The sequence below is a fragment of the Ovis aries genome, chromosome 10 (genome assembly GCF_016772045.2).
Source record: "Ovis aries strain OAR_USU_Benz2616 breed Rambouillet chromosome 10, ARS-UI_Ramb_v3.0, whole genome shotgun sequence".
NCBI lineage: Eukaryota > Metazoa > Chordata > Mammalia > Artiodactyla > Bovidae > Ovis > Ovis aries.
The window spans coordinates 1026488-1049387 of NC_056063.1; positions in this window are offsets into that span (position 1 = coordinate 1026488).

Sequence of the window (22900 nt, forward strand, 5' to 3'; positions counted from 1 at the left end):
ACTAACAGTGCATGAGGGTTCTCTTCCACGTTCTGTCCAACACTTGTTATTTCGTGTCTTTTTTTGATAGTAACCATTCTTTTTGATGCAATTGAAAATGGAATTATTTTTAATGCATCCTTTTGATAGATCTTCATTAATATGTATGAGTGCAACATATTTCTGTCTATTAATCTTATCCACTGTAACTTGACAGAATTCATTTATTAGCCATGATAATTTTTAATGGAGTCTTTAGAATTTTCTATATACAGGCATATATCATTTTATTGAACTACATCCTGTTATATGTTGCAGATATGGCATTCTTAACCAGTTAAAGGTTTGAATGGGCTTCTTGCAGTGGCTTCTCTTCTTGTAGAGAAAGAGCTCTAAGGCACCTTGGCTTCAATAGTTGTGACACACTAGCTCTAGAGTGTATAGGCTTCAGCAGCTGTGTCTCCTGGGCTCTAGAGAAAAGTTGCAGCACACGAACAAGCTCAGTTTGCCTGTGGGATGTGTAATCCTTCTGAGCCAAAGACTAAAACTGTGCCTCACACACTGGCAGACAGATGCCCCAACAACTAAATCACCAGGGAAGTACAGCTGATATTTATCTTAGATATAGATGATTTTACTGCTTTTATCTTTAACCAGCAAACTAGCTTTATAAGTACAACCACTTACTTTTAGCATATATTTGTCTTTACTAGAAATTTTTTTTCTTTATTGTTTTTCTAATTATTGTTGTTGTTGTTCAGTCACTCTTTTGTGTCCGACTCTGTGAGACCCCATGAACTGCAGCACAACAGGCTTCCTTGTCTTTCACTGTCTCCTGGAGCTTGCTGAAATTCATGTTCTTTGAGTCGGTGATGACATCCAACCATCTAATTCTTTGTCCTCCCCTTGTCCTCCTGCCATCAATCTTTCCCAGCATCAGGGTCTTTGCCAATGAGCAAGCACTTTGTATCACATGGCCAAAGTATTGGAGCTTCAGCATCAGTCCCTCTAATGAATATTCAGGATTGGTTTCCTCTAGGATTGACTGGTTTGATCTCCTTGCAGTCCAAGGAACTATCAAGAGTCTTCTCCAACATCACAGTTCAAAAGTATTGGTTCTTTGGGGTTGAACTTTCTTTATAGTACAACTTTCACATCCATACATGACTACCAGAGAAACCATAGCTTTGATTATATGGACCTTTGTAGGCAAAGTAATATTTTTTTGCCTTTTAAAATGTTGACCAAAAGTTTGGTAATAGCTTTTCTTCCAAGGAGCCAGCATCTTTAATTTCATGGCTGCAGTCATCATCTGCAGTTATTTTAGAGCCTAAAAAAATAAAGTCTGTCACTCTTTCTATTGTTTCCATCTATTTGCCATGAATTGATAGACCGGATGCACTGATCCTAGTTTTCTGAATGTTGAGTTTTAAACCAGTTTTTTTTCACTCTCCTCTTTCACTTTCATCAAGAGGTTCTTTACTTCCTCTTCACTTTCTGCCATAGGGTCATGTCATTTGCATATCTGAGGTTATTGATATTTTACCCACCAATCTGATTCTATCTTGTGCTTCATCCAGCCCACATTTTGCATGATGTACTCTGCATGTAAGTTAAAACCCAGAGTGTCAAATATACAGTTTTGAGGTACTCTTTTCCCAATTTGGAATCAGATCATTGTTGCAGGTCTGTTTCTAACTGTTTCTTCTTGACCTTTCTAACTGTTTCTTCTTGACCTGCATACAGATTTCTCAGGAGGCAGGAAAGATAGTCTGGTTTCACCGTCTCTTTAAGAATTTTCCATAGTTTGCTGTGATCCATACAGTCAAAGGCTTTAAGCATAATCAATGAATGAGAGTTACATGTGTTTTTGGAATTCTCTAGGTTTTTCTATTATCCAGTTTGAACATCTGGAAATATTATTGAAGCCTAGCTTGGAGAATTGGGAGCATTACTTTGCTAGTGTGTGAGACTGGTGCAATTGTGTGGTAGTTTGAACCTTCTTTGGCATTGCCTTTCTTTGGGGTTAGAAGTAAAACTGACCTTTTCTATTGTATACATATATGCGTTATATATATGCAATAATACTTAATTATAAAAAGGTATAAAACTTTGGTAAATACAAATTTTAAAATTAAAAGTACTTTTGAACAAGAGAATTTTACATTAAAAGAGATTTACAAATCCAGAAATTAGATGGCGCAAAAATAAAAACAATCAACTAAAGCAAAAATAAAACGTATATATACTAAAAAAGAGCATCAATTACTCATCTACACTGTTCTCACAGTTCAGAGAAAATTCTGAAACTCACATAAGTTATGTGGTTTCTCTTTTATATGGCCAACTGACAGAGGATTGAAGACTTAGTCTTCTACATTTTAAGTAAAATGGTCTTTTATGATATATTGTTCTTATTTTGTTTGCCATTCAACTTTGTACAGACTTGCATGTTTCTTGACTGCTATAGTACTATAACTAATACAATAAGTTAGTGCATTTCCCCTTGCCTAAGTAAGATACTTAGTGTTAAGTAAGATACATATTATAGTTTTAAGTGACTTACGTATACATATAATTTTGAACTTCCAGCTACTCCACTTTCCAAGATGTCCCAGGAATATGGGAAACAAAGGGCATGTTAAGCCATTAAATAAGACTCACACAATAAATAAAATAGTATTGGAACATGCTAAAATGCTGCATATGAAAACAGAGGAACCATTTTCATTATTGATAAAGAAAAATATGTCAATTATTGGGTGTGACATTTGCCAAGTGAGTCAAATCCAAAAAACTTTAATTTGAATCCTGACTCATCTTTTTAATTGTTTTACATTGGATCATTGCTTGTTTTCTATGTTTATCTGCAAAATTAAGATATTAATGTCTCCTTGCAGGTTACCTGTAAAGAGATCAAGTGAATAATGTATCTTATTAGTATAGAACCTTGGTAGGTGCAGAACAAATTGAGTAGGTTGTTATTGTGTGAGTCTTGGAGCAGTTCAGATACTTCTTTCAACGTCTCCCACAGGTCAAATATCATATCTTTTTTCTCCATTCCTTCTTGGCTCAAAATCCTCGATCATGAAAAGTTGTAATTGCATTATTTCTTATATTTGAGAAAATCACTTGGCTATGATAGCTATTTAGCCTGTTACACACACAGAGCAAAAGAGACCTACAGTGGTATATGTGCTACCAGGGGAAGAGGAGTTGGGTTTAGCTGTTTCTCATAACCTCTGGGTCATTCAAACCCATGTGGTCCTTCAGTATTCTAATAGTTTTTGCTTTGCTAAATTCAGCATATTTCAGTGCAATCATTTCCAATACTCAAAGCTATTTTTCCATTTTGTTTCTTGATACAACCTTTCAAAAGGTTAGGACATATTCCAAGAGCATTCACAGATTACTATCACTTTTTCAATTTTCTTGTTTCAGTTTTTAAAAAAGAAAGAAAGGAAGAAAGAAAGAAACCCTCTGGAATTCTGCTTTAAAGTTGAGAAATATATTGTCTGAGAGAGGAGTTTGATGAATATTTTCTAATTTTTCACTCCATATGCTTCTGTCATTCAATATGTTTTGTGATTATATTTTTTATGTTGAAGTTCTTGAGATATGAGTGAAATTTAGTAAATATAATAGATAGCTCTAATTGAAAATCCTTTAGTTACATTTTTAAATAATGTTTAATTTAAAATATATTTAATTTCACCAATGTCTTTACTAAGTGCAGGCAGCTGCAGCCGGCGCACTAAGTTTGGCCGAGAGGAGCTACCCCACGTCCAAAGTCAGGGGCAATGGCCTAGAGTGCCAGGCTGCAAAGGCCTAGGAATGGCTGAGAGAAGCTACCCCACGTCTGAGGTCAGGGGTGATGGCCGGGAGGAGCTACCCTGCATCCGAGGCCAGGGGCAGCGGCCGGGAGGAGCAACCCCACATTCAAGGAGCAGTGGCTGCGCGGGTGCAGGAGGGCCTAAAGGAGCCATCCCACGTTGAAGGTCAGGAAGGGCAGCGGTGAGGAGATAACCCTCATCCAAGGTAAGGAGCAGTGGCTGCACTTTGCTGGAGCAGCCGTGAAGAGATACTCCATGCCCAACTTAAGGGAAACCCAAGTAAGATGGTAGGTGTTGCAAGAGGGCATCAGAGGGCAGACACACTGAAACCATACTCACAGAAAACTAGTCAATCTAATCACACTAGGACCACAGCCTTGTCTAACTCAATGAAACCAAGCCATGCCTGTGGGGCCACTCAAGATGGGCGGGTCACGGTGGAGAGGCCTGACAGCATGTGGTCCACTGGAAAAGGGAATGGCAAACCGCTTCAGTATTCTTGCCTTGAGAACCCCATGAACAGTATGAAAAGGCAAAATGATAGGATACTGAAAGAGGAACTCCCCAGGTCATTAGGTGCCCAATATGTTACTGGAGATCAGTGGAGAAATAACTCCAGAAAGAATGAAGGGATGGAGCCAAAGCAAAAACAATACCCAGCTGTGGATGTGACTGGTGATAGAAGCAGGGTCTGATGATGTAAAAAGCAATATTGCATAGGAACCTGGAATGTCAGGTCCATGAATCAAGGCAAATTGGAAGTGGTCAAACAAGAGATGGCAAGAGTGAACGTCGACATTCTAGGAATCAGCGAACTAAAATGGACTGGAATGGGTGAATTTAACTCAGATGACCATTATATCTACTACTTCAGGCGGGAATCCCTCAGAAGAAATGGAGTAGCCATCATGGTCAACAAAAGAGTGTGAAATGCAGTACTTGGATGCAATCTCAAAAATGACAGAATGATCTCTGTTCATCTCCAAGGCAAACCATTCAATATCACAGTAATCCAAATCTATGCCCCAATCAGTGATGCTGAAGAAGCTGAAGTTGAATGGTTTTATGAAGACCTACAAGACCTTTTAGAACAAACACCTAAAAAAGATGTCCTTTTCATTATAGGATGCTGGGAGCCAGCACAGGAGATCCCACCCATGACAAGGTCATGTGGAGAGGCCTGATGGGCAAGGCGAGTCAGGTCTCAAGGGGTCCTCTGTCTGAGCATCTACCCTGAAACCAAAATCTGTCTGTTTACTGTCTGCTATACTATACTCTTCTGACATTACCACCTTTTCTCTGAAAAGAGTTAATTCAGAGCTCCAACAGTCTCCTGCATATAAAAAGAATGTCTTGGCTTAAACCCCTTTGATGGCTTTCTCAATTATCTGACCAGACTTTACAACTTGTGGATTGTTTATAGCCCCCAACCTTGAGAGGCACAAAGCTCAAAACATCTTAAAGATATTGAGCCTTTCAGAGCTAAGAATTAGTTTGGTGAAGGCTTCCATTGTTGAGTTAATGTTTGCCACCAGGCCCCCGGGAAGATATTAATCAATGTAATCAGGATGCAAAAATAGGAATATAGCAGTTTTGATGTTAGCAATACTAGACTTTGAGTTAATTACTTTTCTCTTTGTTATAAATCACTGTACTCCTTTTCATTGTTATAAATTGTTGTATTCTTGATATGTAAGAATGTAACTCTATTTAGTGCTTTCTGAAAGTGGCACCAGACTTTGGGAAGAACAACACTATTACCGTTATCAGAAAAGGGCTGTAAAATGTTAATTGGCCCTCCGACCAGAAGATGATGTAAATCACCTAAGACTTATGTATACAACTAGGTATGCAGAGAGAAAGTCTGGTCTTGATAAGAGTCAGGGCTGTTGACACTGCATAATTTTGTATTATCCATTGATCTCTGTAAAATCAAGAGTATATAAGGCCTTTCTGGACAATAGGGGATGGGCCAGTCTCTGGACTGGTTTCCCCCATGTCTTTTCTTACTCTATTTTCTGGCTGAATTCCCATCTGGCCGGTGGAGACTCACCATGTCTACTTATATGCCCTGGCTTTTAAGATCCACATGAGAGGGAGCCCAAGGTGGGGCACCCCCCACTATTCAAGAGGACCTCGGTGGCCTAACGTACATGGTGCATGTTCCTTGTCTAGAACTTTATTGGTTTTCCACGTAAACCAAGTTATTCAGCCTCTTTTCTCCACTAAATTTCCTACTATACTATTTTTTCCTAATCTCTTTTATATTTCTAAATACATAAGTTTTTCCTCACCATGCTGTCTCCCCTTCGAATTACCCTGGATCCACCAGGGCTGGACACTGGCAATAGGGGACTGGAATGCAAAAGTAGGAAGTCAAGAAACACCTGGAGGAAAGACAAATTTGGACTTGGAATGAGGAATGAAGCAGGGCAAATACTAATAGAGTTTTGCCAAGAAAATGCACTGGTCATAGCAAACATCCTCTTCCAACAACACAAGAGAAGAGTCTGCACATGGACATCACCATATGGTCAACACCAAAATCAGATTGATTATATTCTTTGTATCCAAAGATGGAGAAGCTCTATACAGTCAACAACAACAACAAAAAGACCAGGAGCTGACTGTGGCTCAGATCATGAACTGCTTATTACCAAATTCAGACTTAAAATGAAGAAAGTAGGGAAAACCTCTAGACCATTCAGGTATGACCTAAATCAAATCCCTTATGATTATACAGTGGAAGTGAGAAGTAGATTTAAAGGACTAGATCTGATAGATAGAGTGCCTGATGAACTATGGAATGAGGTTCATGACATTGTACAGGAGACAGGGATCAAGACCATCTCATGGGAAAGAAATGCAAAAAAGCAAAATGGCTGTCTGGGGTAGCCTTACCAATAGCTGTCAAAAGAAGAGAGGTGAAAAGCAAAGGAGATAAGGAAAGATATAAGCATCTGAATGCAGAATTCCAAAGAATAGCAAGAAAAGATAAGAAAGCCTTCTTCAGTGATCAATGCAAAGAAATAGAGGGAAAGAACAGAATGGAAAAGACTAGAGATCTCTTCAAGAAGATTAGAGATACGAAGGGAACATTTCATGCCCGATAAAGGATAGAAATGGTATGGACCTAACAGAAGCAGAAGATATTAAGAAGATGTGGCAAGAATACACAGAAGAACTGAACAAAATATCCTCACGACCTGGATAATCACAAAGGTGTGATCACTCATCTAGAGCCAGACATCCTGGAATGTGAAGTCAAGTGGGCCTTAGAAAGCATCACTATGAACAAAGCTAGTGGAGATGATGGCATTCCAGTTGAGCTATTTCAAATTCTGAAAGATGATGCTTTGAAAGTGATGTACTCAATATGCCAGCAAATTTGGAAATCTCAGCAGTGGCCACAGGACTGGAAAAGGTCAGTTTTCATTCCAATCCCAAAGAAAGGCAATGCCAAAGAAAGCTCAGACTACCACACAATGGCACTCATCTCACGTGCTAGTAAAATAATGCTCAAAATTCTCCAAACCAGGCTTCAGCAATATGTGAGCCGTGAACTTCCTGATGTTCAAGCTGGTTTTAGAAAAGAAAGAGGAACCAGAGATCAAATTGCCAACACTTGCTGCATCATGGAAAAAGCAAGATAGTTCCAGAAAAACATCTATGTCTGCTTTATTGACGATGCCAGAGCCTTTGACTGTGTGGATCACAATCAACTGTGGAAAAGCTGAGAGAGATGGGAATACCAGACCACCTGACCTGCCTCTTGAGAAACCTGTATGCCGATCAGGAAGCAACAGTTAGAACTGGACATGAAACAACAGACTGGTTCCAAATAGGAAAAGGAGTACTTCAAGGCTGTATATTGTCACCCTGCTTACTTAACTTCTATGCAGAGTACATCATGAGAAATGCTGGGCTGGAAGAAACACAAGCTGGAATCAAGATTGCCGGGAGAAATATCAATAACCTCAGATATGCAGATGACACCACCCTTATGGCAGAAAGTAAAGAGGTACTAAAAAGCCTCTTGATGAAAGTGAAAGTGGAGAGCGTAAAAGTTGGCTTAAAGCTCAACCTTCAGAAAATGAAGATCATGGTATCTGGTCCCATCATTTCATGGGAAATAGATGGAGAAACAGTGGAAACAGTGTCAGACTTTATCTTTTTGGGCTCCAAAATCACTGCAGATGGTGACTGCAGCCATGAAATTAAAAGACACTTACTCCTTGGAAGAAAAGTTATGACCAACCTAGATAGCATATTCAAAAGCAGAGACTTTACTTTGCCGACTAAGGTCCATCTAGTCAAGGCTATGGTTTTCCATTAGTTGTATATGGATATGAGAGTCAGACTGTGAAGATGGCTGAGTGCCAAAGAATTGACGCTTTCAAACTGTGGTGTTGGAGAAGACTCTTGAGAGTCCCTTGGACTGCAAGGAGATGCAACCAGTCCATTCTGAAGGAGATCAGCCCTGGGATTTCTTTGGAAGGAATGATGCTAAAGCTGAAACTCCACTACTCTGGCCACCTCATGAGAACAGTTGACTCATTGGTAAAGACTTTGATGCTGGGAGGGCTTGTGAGCAGGAGGAGAAGGGGACGACAGATGATGAGATAGCTGGATGGCATCACTGACTCGATGGACGTGAATCTGTTTGAATGCCAAGAGTTGGCGATGGTCAGGGAGGCCTGGCGTGCTGCAATTCATGTGGTCGCAAAGAGTCGGGCATGACTGAGCGACTGAACTGAACTGAACTGAATGTCTTTATTTAAAAGATATGTATATAGAGAAAGTGACATGAAATATAAGTTACAGCTTTGTAGCATAAGGATGTGAAAATACTTCCTTGTCCTTATTTTCCACATGATATTCTGTTTATAAACCAGGCCATTGCTGATCAAAAATTTAAATTTGCAGGTCAGGTATCCATCCAAGAATACTGCTTTTTCCCTAACCTTTAATTTGAAAACCAATAAATATTTTTAGTCCCCATTCACCACATTCTGAACCTCCATGATTATTCTGAAGTTGTGGGAGAAGTAACTTGAAGAAGTGTTATTCTGAGCAAACTCCAACCTCATTCAATTTTGATAAGTCTGAAAGTATGTTTCATTTCTGCGTATATAAAGCTATTGGATTTGATTTATATTTTCAAGCAGAGTTCTGGAGAGTTTTGTTTCCAAACTCTGAAGAAAAATCGAACTCACCAGACTTTGAAAATCAACAGTAGATATAGTAAAATACTTCAATGTCTCCCTACAGCTGTCAAGATAAAATACCAGCTCCTTAGTACAGCAACAAAGCTCTCCCTGTATGACTCAGAAACACTCAGTTACTCCCATCCCTGAACAAGCCATTTCCTCAGCCACACAGGATGACTTGCAGTTCCTAAATACACAAGGCTAACTGTCACTCCTACTCACAGTATATTATTTTTCCAACTGACTTTCTCCTGCCAACACCTGCTTATCACTGAGGAAATTAATTAACATTAGTAAAGTCCCTTATGATTAAATGCTGTAGCAAGAAGGAGCCGAAAGATAGTTACATAAAATAAAGCTATGGAAACAAATTGATTCCCTTCTGAATATTAAAATGGAACTTCATTCCAGAAATCTGTGGGATTTCTGGGCACTTTCTCTTCTAGAGTTCACACTGACCAGAGGTGCTTTTTGCTTTGACTCTTAATTTCATGCTGCATAGTTGGTACTTAATATACATGAGACTGAGTACGTATAGAGAAAGTGTATATTAAGAAGGAGAAGGCAATGGCACCCCACTCCAGAACCCTTGCCTGGGAAATCCCAGACTGAGGAGCCTGGCAGGCTTCAGTCCATGGGGTCACTGAGATTCGGACACGACTGAGTGACTTCACTTTCACTTTTCACTTTCATGCATTGGAGAAGGAAATGGTAACCCATTCCACTGTTCTTGCCTGGAGAATCCCAAGAGCAGAGGAGCCTGGTGGGCTGCCGTCCATAGGGTCGCACAGAGTCGGACACAACTGAAGCGATTTAACAGCAGCAGCAGCAGGTATATTAAGAACGATTGGAAAGATGGTCTAAATAAAGTTTCTAAAAGTCTCAAATGGGAATGTGCAAAATTGTGTTAACGAAGTGAAAACAGTTATACTATTTGAATTAAACCATCTGCTTCAATGCTGATATGTAGAGGAAAAGATTATTGGTTTTAAAAAAAGATTTAAAAAAAATCTTTGTTGTACATTTGTTTTGTTTTGTTTAAGGGGCAGGTGGAAGAAGAAGTAAAAACAATTAGACTGTAACAGTTAACATTTTCATGATGTAGTCTAGCTAAGAGAGGACAGAATTCAGAAAAGGATACCTGTATCGACAATGTACAAAAATGGATGAAATTTACAACATAAAATTTGAACTCTATATTGATGGATTGATTTGAAGGAGATAAAAGTAGGTAGAGGAAATAAAGATGACTTCCACATTTCTTGTTTGAACATTGGAGTGAGCTCAGTTCAGTTCAGTAGTTCAGTCGTGTTCAACTCTTAGTGACCCCATGGACTGCGGCATGACAGGCCTCCCCATCTGTCACCTACTCCTGGAACTTACTCAAACACATGTTCATTGAATCAGTGATGCCATCCAGCTATATCATCCTCTGTCATCCCTTTCTCCTCCTGCTTTCAATTTTTGCCAGCATCAGGGGCTTTTCTAATGAGTCAGCTCTTCGCATCAGGTGGCCAAAGTATTGGAGCTTCAGCTTCAGCATCAGTGCTTCCAATGAATATTCAGGACTGATTTCTGTAGGATGGACTGGTTGGATCTCCTTGCAGTCCAAGTGACTCTCAAGAGTATTCTCCAACACCACAGTTCAAAAGCATTCTTTGGTGCTCAGCTTTCTTTATAGCCAAACTCTCACATTCTACATGACTACTGGAAAAAACATAGCTTTGATTAGACGGACCTTTGTTGGCAAAGTAATGTCTCTGCTTTTGAATATGCTGTCTAGGTTGGTCATAACTTTTCTTCCAAGGAGCAAGTGCCTTTTAATTTCATGGCTGCAGTCACCATCAGCAGTAGCTTTGGAGCCCCCCAAAATGAAGTCTGGCTGTCCAGTGTTTCCCAATCTATTTGCCATGAAGTGATGGGACTAGATGCCATGATCTTAGTTTTCTAAATGTTGAATTTTAAGCCAACTTTTTCACTCTCCTCTTTCACTTTCATCAAGAGGCTCTATTAGTTCTTCATTTTCTGCCATAAGGGTGGTGTCATTTGCATATCTGAGGTTATTGCTATTTCTTCCGGCCATCTTGACTTTAGCTTGAGTTTCATAAAGTCTGGACTTTTGCATGATGTACTCTGCAAATAAGTTAAATAAGCAGGGCAACAATATACAGCCTTGACATACTCCTTTCCAAATTTGGAACCAGTCTATTCCATGTCTTGTTCTAAATGTTGCTTCTTGACCTGCATGCAGATTTCTCAGCAAGCAGGTCAGGTGGTCTGATATACCCATCTCTTTAAGATTTGTCCACAGTTTCTTGTGATCCACATATACAAAGGCTTTGGCATAGTCAATAAATCAGAAGTAGATGTTTTTCTGGAACTCTATTGCTGTTTCAATGATCCAACAGAACTTGGTAATTTGATCTCGGGTTCCTCTGACTTTTCTAAATTCAGCTTGTACATCTACAAGTTCAAAGTTCATGTACTGTTGAAGCTTGGCTTGGAGAATTTTGACCATTAGTTTACTATCATGTAAGATGAGTGCAATTGTGTGATAGTTTACATATTCTTTGGCTAAGTTGTTTGAACAGCATTGGGATGAAGGCAATGCTACTTTCTAAATGGAAAAGACTGAGGTGGAAATTAGTATTTGGAGAAGAAAAAATATTGTAAAAATTGACAGTGAATTTAACCACTGTGAACAATGGGCATTTCAAATAGCATCAGGAAAAAATGGTTCACAAAATAAATCACCTTTCTGTTGTGTTTTATGAGAATAATACAAATATCGAAAATATTGCTGTTGTGGAAATTCATCTCAGTGGAAATCAAGAACTCATTTTCCTCAAAAGAGTTACAATCACATACACCTCATTTCTATCATATTTTGTAAACTGAATTTTAACATGGTTTCAAAACTTCCTATTGATATGTGAAATACCATATGAACTTGGGAAAAATAAAATAATTTTGATGATAGTAATTATAAAATATAGCTTCAGAAAATACCTAGTAACAAAACCCACTACACCCCTCAGTTTAGTTCAGTCACTCAGTCGTGTCCGACTCTTTGCGACCCCATGAATCGAAGCATGCAAGGCCTCCCTGTTCATCACCAACTCCCGGAGTTCACTCAGACTCACGTCCATCTAGTCAGTGATGCCATCCAGCTATCTCATCATCTGTCATCCCCTTCTCCTCCTGCTCACAAGCCCTCCCAGCATCAGAGTCTTTTCCAATGAGTCAGCTCTTCACATGAGGTGGCCAGAGTACTGGAGCTTCACCTTCAGTATCATTCCTTCCAAAGAAATTCCAGGGCTGATCTCCTTCAGAATGCACTGGTTGGATCTCCTTGCAGTCCAAGGGACCCTCAAGAGTCTTCTCCAACACCACAGTTCAAAAGCATCTATTCTTCGATGCTCAGGCTTTCTTCACAGACCAACTCTCACATCCGTTCATGACCACTGGAAAAAACATAGCCTTGACTAGACGGACCTTTGTTGGCAAAATATTGTCTCTACTTTTGAATATGCTATCTAGGTTGGTCATAACTTTTCTTCCAAGGAGTAGGCATATTTTAATTTCATGGCTGCAATCACCATCTGCAGTGATTTTGGAGCCCAAAAAAATAGTCTGACAGGTTCAGTTCAATTGTTCAGTTATGTCCTGCTCTTTGCAACCTCATGGACTGCAACATGCCAGGCTTCCCTGTCAATCACCAATACCTGGAGCTTGACATAACTCATGTCCATCGAGTCAGTGATGCCATCCAACCATCTCATCCTCTATTGTCCCTTCTCCTCCTGCCTTCAATCTTTCCCAGCATCAGGGTCTTTTCCAATGAATCAGTTCTTCACATCAGGAGGCCAAAATATTGGAGTTTCAGCTTCAGCATCAGTCCTTCCAGTGAGTATTGGAATAGTATGCCTTAAAGGTTTTGGAAAATTGCTCCTAATAGTGCTTTTAATAATGCTTCTATATCTTTGCAAAGCAGCCTGTTAGATATAGGGTTGTAGTCACTAGTAAAATTCGTTGAGAAGTTTTCAAAAATACAGAGTATCTCATAAAAGATAATCTTCAAATCAAAGTGACATGTGACATTTGGAATTAAAATTAACTAAGGTAGAAATTATACACCAAGAATTTCACCCCTCTTTAGTACCCTCTATAACTGAAAGTGAAAATCGCTCAGTCATGTCCGACTCTTTGTGACCCCATGGACCATATAATCCATGGAATTCTCCAGGCCAGAATACTGGTATGGGTAGCCTTTCCCTTTTCCAGGGGATCTTCCCAACCCAGGGATCGAATCCAGGTCTCCCGAACTGCAGGTGGATTTTTTACCATCTGAGTCATAAGGGAAGCCCAAGAGTTTTACATATTATGTTTATTCAACAAAGCAAAATATTATTTTAAGAGCTAAAAGCAAGGACATTGTAAAAACAGAATAGTCAAAAGATGTCTTAGTGTCTTAATAGATGAAACAAAGTACTGAACAAAAATCAGTCTACAAAATGGAAAATAACTATATTCTCTTCCACCTCAAAAAGGAGAAAAATAAGAAATTTTTCATTAATGATACATTTTGAAAGTCATCTTAGTACCCTTGGAGGAATTTCTAATAACCTGCCCAGGGAATCTATTTGCTACTTCCTGAACAAACTCATTGTCTTTTCTTTGAGACGGGATATTATATCCCTGCTGACTCTATTTCCAAAATACTGAGAAGTTTTACATAAATGGCTTTCCTGTCAGTGTTATTCTAAGTATATTTATAAAAATGCAATATGTGATGAGTAATTCTACTGTTTCTCCTTGTCAAAAATAATTTTTTTCTCATAAAATCACCAATGAAGCACAAGTTTAAGGGAGTTTTTTGTTAGTTTTCTTTTCTCCAGATCAGTCAATCTGACTTATCAGAACCAAATGTATTGCACTTAAGATAGACAAGGAATTCTCCACTTATAAGAAACAAGGATATCTTTTCTGGGACTCAATTGACTCATGGAATTCAATTCATTTTTGATAAAAGAGAAATTCTGTGCTTTTACAGAAGTAACTTGCATTCTGTAAGTGAGCTGAGTCCTAGAAGAGTCTTCTTTCTTCTTGATAGAACCATTATAAATAGTGAATATATTTTTGCTGCATGAAAAAACAAGTAAAATATGGATCGAAGACAAGACTTTTGCTTCCTCCTCCAACTACATGTATGTTCAGGAGAGCACAAGTGTGTCACATACAACCCTGAGTAAATTATGGTAATTACCATGATCTACAAGTCCTAATAAGCTTGAATCTTCATTTCTCGTTCAACTTTTCTCGTTCAACTCTTTCCACCTTATTCTGCTCACTTTGCTCTAGCCTTCCAGGCTCCTTACTAGTATCCAAACTATCATACATATCCCAGATAAGAGCCTTTGCGGCCAGTGCTGTACTCTTTACTTAGATGCCACTTAGTTATCAACTGTAAGGAATTCACTTAAATGAAAGCTTCTCAATGAAACATTCCATGACCTCCTTATTAAAAAAGCATATCCTCCTGCATTGGCAGGCAGATTCTTTACCACTGAGTCACCTAAAAACAATACATGCTGGAGAGAGAGTGAAGAAAAGGGAACCCTCTTGCACTTTTAGTGGGAATGCAAATTGATACAGCCACTATAGAGAGAAGTATGGAGATTCCTTAAAAATTTGGTATAAAACTACCATATGACTCAATAATCTCATTACTGGGATTTCCCCTGAGGAAACCATAACGGGAAAAGACTCATATATCTATTGCAATAGCTAGGTCGTACTATTTGCAATAGGTAGGTTGTGGAAGCAACCTAGATGTCCATCCACAGGTAAATGGATAAAGAAGTTGTGGTATGCATACACACTAAAATATTATATGACGTAAAATGAAACACATTTGATTCATTTCTAATGAGGTGGATGAATCTAGAGTCTATTATACAGAGTGAAATCAGTCAGAAAGAGAAAAATAAATATCACATATTAATGCATATATATGGAATTTAGAAAGATAGTACTGATAAACCTATCTGAAGGGCAGCAATGGAGAGGCAAACATCAGGAACAAACTTGTGGACTCTGCAGGGGAAGGGAGGTGTGGGATGAATTAAAACAGTAGCATTGAAACATATATATTGCCATATATGGTAGATAGACAGTTAGATAGTCATATAAAATTAGATATAGTCATATAAAATTAGATATATATTAGTCATATAAAGTTAGATAGTCAGTGAAAATTTTCTGTATGATGCAGGGAGCTCAAATCTGGTGGTCTGTGGCAACCTACAGGTGTGGGGTGGGATGGGAGGTAGGAGAGAGTCTTAATAGGAAGGTTACATATGCATACCTGTCATTGATTCATGTTGATATGTGACAGAAACTAACACAGTATTATAAAGGAATTATCCTTCAATTACAAATAAATAAATTTAAAAGAAAAAAGAAATAATCTTTATGTTCTATTATTATAAAGGAGAAGTCTAATAAAATGCCATACTCAAATTTAAAACTATATATAACCTTCATCAATCTCTCTGTGTATTTTTTGCTTGATTTTTCTCCATAGTATTTATTACCATCTAGCTCTTCAAAAATTTACTTATTTCTTTCCACTAATTTTCTGTATTTACAGATTACAATGTATGCATACTCCAAGAGAGGAAATTCTTTCGGTCTTATATAACCCTTAGAATAGAAGCACATAGTAGGCATGCAATAAATATTTTTGTATGAATGAATGAATCAAGCCAATTGTTCTGACAGCTTTGAATGCTCAGGCAATAATTTTTGTAAACGAATCCAGGAGATATACAGTTATTTTAATTAAAGTGATCAATATTTTATAAAAAAGCATCATCACTTAAGGAGGATTATTTCAGGGCATATCTCATTTTCAGCCAAATAAGCAAGCAAAGTAAATCATGACTGGAAGACTCAATGGTCAATATATCCCACATCTGCTATTGAAGTGTGTTAAAGTTGTGTGTAGACTAAAATTATTCAACCTTTGGTTAAGGAAAGCTTTTATTATCTTCAAACTAGAAAATAGCCATTATAAAGTTGTCCACAACTCCTGTACTTGGCTTTTCCCTGTATAATAAATTGTCTCGTTTTGAGTCTCATCACAGTAGTTATCTGCATTCCTTTCCTCTGAAATGATAAAAAGAGAAATCTACATGAAACTGAGGGTGCCATTGATATTTTGACTGCCATTGACTTCTGCACTGAATGGCAAAATGTTGGTACTATCAGCAAGGCACAACTAAGAGAAACAAATCTGAATATCTTGAAATAAGAGGCTCTTGTCTATATTTTAATATCTCATTTGCAGTGAGCCATCTTTCCAATTAGTGCTAAGTATGGCCCACAGGTGACCCGATTATGAAATGTCTCTACATTCTTTTCAAAGCTTGTCAGTGAGATGAATTAACAAAAAGGATGAATGACACTTATAAATTACTTTGGTTAACTTCCAAGAGTACCAAATTAAATAATATTTTGCCTAGCTTGATTTATAGAGAATTTCTTGGTGTTTAATAATAAACAAAATGAGAATCTTTTTATTGAAAAATATATTTTATGAAATTTCTATAAAAGCCTTGATTTATTTTATTTCTCAAACTTTCCAGTTTTCTTATTAGCTAAACCAACCTTAAAGGTTCATTATATGTCTATTGGACTCAGATTCAGCAAAAAATCAAACAATGTGCCAAAGCGGTTTGAGGCTTCAGTTAAGAGAAAATTAGTGGGGGCCTTTGATTCTTTACCATTTTCCTATTCTAATAAAAAGGTGTTGCTTATTTAACAGCTTCACCCATTTAAGGAATATTTACTAAGCATCATTAGATAGATATTGTTCCATGTTTACTGACCTACAGGATCTTATTCTCTGGATGCCAAATGGCTAAAACAAAACAAACAATTGAAAAGTCCATACAGTATTAACAGACTGCAGTGAAAGCTCAGACACATGGCACAGAAGAGAAATAACAGCTTTCTGAGAAAATGATTGTGACAATTATTTCTTCTAAGGAATAACTGGTCTTCCCTGGTGGCTCAGAATTCACTTGCAGTGTAGGAGATCCAGGCTTGATTCCTGGGTGGAGAAGATACCCTGGAAAAGGAAATGGCAACCCACTCCAGTATTCCTGCCTGGGAAATCCCATGGACAGAGGAGTCTGGCACACTGCTGTCCATGGTGTCTCAAAGAGTTGGACATAACTTACCAACAGACTTTCACTTTCAAGGAATAACCAGCCTGGCTCCAACGATCCTTACAGCCACCTCATCCCTAAAGGCAGAATATTGCTTTTTGTCATTTGGATGATATGGAATGGAAAATTAAACATTTCAAGAGCTTCCAGAGTAAGGAGATACCAAGGTAAAAACAAATGGCACATGTGGGAGGACATAAGTAGTTGTGTATGTGTGTGTGAACCTGTCAATTTTGTGTATCAATATGCCCCAGTATGTGAATTTACATTCATATGCCTGAGTATACCAATTTGCATTGGTAACATTGGTACCAATGAACTGTGAGAAGGTGACTATTCACTACTGATAGAATACTGTGGTTGTCACAGTCAGGTGTTCCAGGCATGATGCCCACTTGGTCTTGTAGACAAACAAGAATGCAAGCCTACAGAGTGATCATCATTGCATAGTTGCAATGTATCATCCGTTGATTTAATACCATGTGCATAGTTATTCTGAGTGGCATATGTGGGGTAATATGAAACTGTAAAAGGCAATAGGCAGTATTGGATCCAGGAGACAGCTGACTGAATTGAGTTTTCCAACCACAAGAAGTGATAGGTTCAGACTGACATGGCTGTAAGGCTTCATTTACTAATTACCCCAACCAAAGCAACATTGCCACCAATCCAAGCACTTCTATGAATTGATCAATAAGACTGGAGAAGCCATCTTCATTGAACATCTCAGAAGCTGATGTCTTATCAAAACTATCTCTTGATCTCATTTCACTAACTCTCAATTGTATGGCTACTTTGGGAATAAACACATGAGTGTTCAACTCTTTGGGGGGATTAGGGGAAGCATCTTTTGTTGAACTGCCCAAAAGAAACAAGGCAGTTATTCTGTGAATTTTTAACAGATGTCGACATGAAAATAAATTGCCCATGTTCTGAAGGGGAAATGTGACTTGCCTTTTGGTGGCTTATGGAACCTTGTGTGTTCTGTAGGTGTCCTGACAGTGCTGCAGTTCTCGACCAGCTGACGAGGCCTCTCTGATGAAGGAATCACTTTTGTGTGTCACTGGTGCTGCAGTCACCTGCTTTCCTTGCAGTAGCCTGAGCGCTCTTGCTCTTTCTTTGCCGTTCTCTATTTCATGAATGGGATGAATCACAATTTAGGCCTTGTGCTTACTTTTTTTTTTTTTTTTTAAACAGAATTTAAGGTCTCCAGAGCTTACATGGCAAAATTTGTTGTCTTGTGAAAAGGGAAAGGATATACAGTTGGAGGCTCAGATCCATGTCAAAATGCCTTCCCACTTAATTTTATGAAATTCTCTGTATTTGCTCCATTATTTATTTTTCTTTCTAAATCAGCTTTGTTACACTCTTCAACTTAGGGATGAATTTCCAGTGAGTGGTCTTTTAACCCATCATTGACTGTTTTGGAGTTGTAAGAACCTGTCATTACCCATTTGGATTTATGGAACTTTCCTCTCTATTTTCCATACAGCATTTCCTCCAGATGTGTGCTCATCTCCATGAAGTCTAAAACACAGTCCTCTTCATGATCACAAGGTAAAAAATAATAAATCTATACATCTCTATGACTACTAAAAGGAAAACCAATAATGTTCCCTGAAACTATACATGGTGCCTCTTAAAAAATATATATATATATATATATATATATATTTAATCAAGAGGAAAAGAAATGTATTCTCACTAGTAAAGTGTGGGAGAGGATGAAGTATGTAATTTTGAAATAAGTTGTTCATAATCACTGAAGAAGACCTCTACTGTTTTGAGATAAACAATTTTATGCCAAATTATTGGGCAATATATAGGGAAGAATTATTTATGTTTTATACCCTTGGTGCGTTATTCAAGAGACACTAAAACAATAGGGATGCCAAATGGTTTAATCTCAAGTCATCATACCTCTCCTTTGACAGTGCTGTCTTGAATGCTGAGCTAAGAAGGATTCTGATGTAATTCCCCGAATAAGCTGAGAAGTGTGAAATGACACATGAGCAAATATAGTGGAAAAGGTTGAGGTACATGTGTCAAATAAGTGCTATCCCTGATACTGAAGAGTAAAAATAAAATATTAAACTTCATTAAGAGAAACAATAATAACTCTTAATGTGGCAAAGATGGATAGCAGAAACAGGCAGGAGGAGCTAGATTTAACACAGCTTTGTTGAGCGAAAAGACTAGCATTTACTATAAATTTTTAAGTTTCCTTTGGTAATATCTAGTAACTTTGTTCTGACTTGGCAGGGTATCAGGATTTCACATTAATAAAAACAAATCAGGACTCAACATCTTGGGTTATTAAAATTAAAAAATAGATAATTTCTGAAGCTCATTAAACTATGAAACTTAAAATCCGCCCCAAGTGGCCTAAGCAATATTTCAAATGTTTGTAATTTCAAATGAATAGAAATGAGAAAAAATTCATAAAAGCGAATTTTCTTCAAGTAAAAGAAGTAATTGTGGCTTATTTTTCTAAGTAGAAATAGATGACTCTCAGTGAGTATTACTGTAGGTATCTCTATTTTTTTCAAATATGTATGCATTATGCATCTTGTTAGAAAAATGTTAAATTATTAAGAAAGTTTTTTTTTATTATTATCACAACACTGTTTTTATGAGACTTCCTCTCGTGCTTTATTTTTTTTTCTCCTCTCAGCACAGTGGTGGCTTCATCTTCATGACTTCTAAATGTTGGCAAGCCCCAAGGTTCACTCTTTAGACCTTTCCTTTTTCCTATACAGTACTCACTTCCTTGGTTAACTAATGGCTTTGTATATCATCTATATACTGACAGTAATATCTCTTCAGTTAAGAACAACCTCCTGAACCTGGGATTTCAACTACCTACTCAATATCTCCAATTGGATGACTAATACGACATCACTCATTATCAGAGAAATGCAAATCAAAACCACAATGAGGTACCATTTCACGCCAGTCAGAATGACTGCAATCCAAAAGTCTACAAGCAATAAATGCTGGAGAAGGTGTGGAGAAGAGGGAATCCTCTTACACTGTTGCTTGGAATGCAAACTAGTACAACCACTATGGAGAGCAGGGTGGAGATTCCTTAAAAAAAACTGGAAATAGGTCTGCCTTATGACCCAGCAATCCCACTGCTGGGCATACACACTGAGGAAACCAGAACTGAAAGAGACACGTGTACCCCAATGGTCATTGCAGCACTGTTTATAATAGCCAGGACATGGAAACAACCTAGATGTCCATCAGCAGATGAATGGATAAGAAAGCTGTGGTACATATACACAATGGAGTATTACTCAGCCATTAAAAGGAATTCATTTGAATCAGTTCTAATGAGGTGGGTGAAACTGGAGCCTATTATACAGAGTGAAGTAAACCAGAAAGAAAAACACCAATACAGTATACTAACACATATATATGGAATTTAGAAAGATGGTAACGATAACCCTGTATGTGAGACAGCAAAAGAGACACAGATGTATAGAACAGTCTTTTGGACTCTGCGGGAGAGGGAGAGGGTGGGATGATTTGTGAGAATGACATTGAAACATGTATAATATCATATATGAAATGAATCACCCGTCCAGGTTTGATGCATGATATTGGATGCTTGGGGATGGTGCACTGAGACAACCCAGAGGGATGGTACAGGGAGGGAGGAGGGAGGAGGATTCAGGATTGGGAACACGTGTATACCTGTGGCAGATTCATGTTGATGTATGGCAAAACCAATACAGTATTGTAAAGTAATTAACCTTCAAATAAAATAAATAAATTTATATTTTAAAAAATTCAGAAACTCAACTCATTCAAAGTGGGCTTCCCTGGTGGCTCAGCTGGTAAATAATCCACACATTCAAAACCAATTTTCAAATCTTTCCTTCAAAATCTGCTCAGTTGCATCCAGTTTAGTTCATGACAACCTCACATCTAGTTGGGAATAGTTAACACTTCTGCTATTACCCTCATAGTTTTTATTTCCCCTCATACCAACTATCCAGTTCATTAGAAAATCCTATTGACTCTACCTTCAAGATATGTCCAGAATCCAACCACTATTCATCATTTCCATTCCTCCTCCCTCATTCCAGATTTCTCTCCAGGTTATAGAAAGGACTTCCCGAAGGCTTCTCTTTCTAGCCTTCATTTTCTATAGTCTAGAATTCTCACCACAGTAATGGCTTGCTATTGCAGTTGAAACAAATTATCACAAAAAGAATGACTTAAATCGGCACCAGTTAGATTTTCTATGGGTCTGAATTTCAGGTACAGTATGGCTCAGTTGCTTCTCTGTTTATGCCAAATCAAGATGTTAGCAGGGCTATGTTATTTTTAGAGGCTCTGGTGTGCTGCAGTTCATGGGGTGGCAAAGAGTCGGACACGACTGAACGACTGAACTGAACTGAACCGAAGGGAAAAGCTTCCAAGACGGTTGAGTTTGTTGGCAGAATTCAGTTCTATGCAGTGTAGGTGTAAGATTCCAGTTTTCTTGCTGGCTCTTGGTTGAGTTTGTTTTTGGCTTCTAGGTTGCCCACATTCCTTGGCATGTTGCACCCTTCTTCCATCTTCAAAGCTAGCAGTGATGGGAGGTATCTTTCTCACACTTAGAATTCATCTCTGGATCCTTCTTCTGCCACATCCCTCTGACTAACACCAGACGGAGAAATTTCTCTGCTTTAAGATTTCAAGTGTTTAGGTTGCACCTCTCCAAGTATTCCATAGTGATGTTACTAGCTTAAGGCCTATGATCTTAATTACATTTTCTAAGTTCCTACATAGAAGAACCTAAATTAGTGTTTAATTGCAAAGCTAGGAGAAGGGAAACTTGGAGAGTATCTTTAGAATTCTATCATAGAAGCCAAACTATTCTGTTAAAACAGTAGGTAAATATGCTTCTCCTCTGCTCTATATCATATAATATTCCTTATTTCATGCAAACTAAAAATCAAATTTCATAGAATGGCCTAGAAAAACCTACACAAACTCTTCTCTTAGCTAGGGCTCCAGTTTTTATTTTCCCTACTATTCAAATTTTCTTCTAAGGAGAATTTTTTTAAATTAAAAAAATAATTGGAAAATAATTGCTTTACAATATTGTGTTGGTTTCTGCCATATAACGCCATGAATCAGCCAGAAGTATACATATGTGTCCTCCCTCTTGAAATTTCCTTCCATCCCACTACCCAATCTCACCCCTCTAGGTCATCACAGAGCACTGGGTTGAATTTCCTGTAATATACAGCAAATTCCCAACAGCTAGCTATTTTACATGGTAATGTATATATTTCAATGTTACTTTCTCAATCAGTCCCACCCTGTTCTTCGCCTACTGTGTCCACAAGTCTGTTCTCTATGTCTGCATCTCTATTCCTGCCCTGCAAATAGGTTCATCAGTACCATTTTTCTCGATTCCATACATATGTGTTAATAGATGATATTTGTTTTTCTCTTTCTGGCTTACTTCACTCTGTACAAGCTCTAAGTTCATCCATCTCATTTCAACAGACTCAAATTCATAACTTTTTATGATTGAGTTATAGTCCATTGTATATATGTCCACAACTTCTTTATCCATTCATTTGTCAATGGACATTTAGGTTGCTTCCATGTCTTTCTTCTCTAAGTAGTGCTGCAGTGAATT